Source organism: Seriola lalandi, unplaced genomic scaffold, assembly GCF_002814215.2.
Source record: "Seriola lalandi dorsalis isolate HSWRI2012SDOR001 ecotype SW California unplaced genomic scaffold, Sedor1 jcf7180002054656, whole genome shotgun sequence".
NCBI lineage: Eukaryota > Metazoa > Chordata > Actinopteri > Carangiformes > Carangidae > Seriola > Seriola lalandi.
The window spans coordinates 27276-28301 of NW_019525209.1; the positions used below are offsets into that span (position 1 = coordinate 27276).

At 37.2% G+C, this 1026-nt stretch overlaps 1 protein-coding gene across 1 annotated transcript in view; it reads right to left on the minus strand.

Moving 5' to 3' along the window:
* LOC111665619 (B-cell receptor CD22-like) overlaps positions 1 to 1026 on the minus strand; it is a 30696-nt gene that overhangs the window by 12102 nt on the left and 17568 nt on the right. The window lies entirely within an intron of this gene.

Consider the following 1026-nt stretch of genomic DNA (forward strand, 5'->3'; position numbering starts at 1 on the left):
AAAGGACATGAGGATTTCCCTTCTCCCTCAGTGTGTGAGTTTACTTCAGTCTATAACTTGCATAACACCATCTGGTGGCACATTCAACCTATTGCACCGTCCCATGACTGCATGTATTTGTAATATGGAGGACTCTTCTCTTTCTATATTAACATCATCTTATTGTTTTGAACTCTGCTGCAACTTAACAACAACACAACCCTATCTTTAACATGTAGGTGTTACAGTTGAGTTTAAAGAAGGTTTTATCTTTCAGGTGTCTCTGGTCGATCCTGCGACAGAGTGACTTACACTGACAGAAGAATCTGTGTCTTCAAAGGCTCATCAGTCGACATTTCTTGTACCTACAACAGTTATTTTGGTGTTGAATCAAAATTCTGGTTCAGTCCTGAACGTAGTCGTAGTTGGCAGAATCCCTCAGAGCCTGAGGATCTTGGTAAAGACTCCCAGTATTCAGGTCGTGTTCAGGTTCTTGAAACAGAGACAGGACGCTCCACTCTGAGAATCACTGACCTGACAGAGAGAGATTCAGCTGATTATTGCTTCACATTCAAAACACTATGGTTTGAATGGGGGAGCAGTTTACCTGGTACAACTCTGACTGTCACAGGTACAGATCAACACAAAGTGACAAACAACAACGCATTGTAAACATGTACTTTTATAGTTATAAAAATACTTACATTTAATGTTTAATGTGACCACATTTCATTGTGCAGGAGGATTAACATCAGATCAAGGTTTTTGAACCTGAAAGTTCTTATAAATGGGTTGTAACTGAACCATAGACAATGTTTAAACATTATAAGAAGGTGCATTATCAGAAAGAGGTCCAAAAAATATCTGATTACAAGCTAAAATTAAAAGACAAAAAGCACCAAAATAGATTTTATGGTTCTCGTAACTTTTGTATTAACGTCAATTCCCACTGTTGTTTGGGGTAAAAATTATTTTTAGTCACTGATGTTTCAAAGTGTTTCACTCAGAACTATAAAGATTATTGTACATCTGTGTGTGTTTTGTATT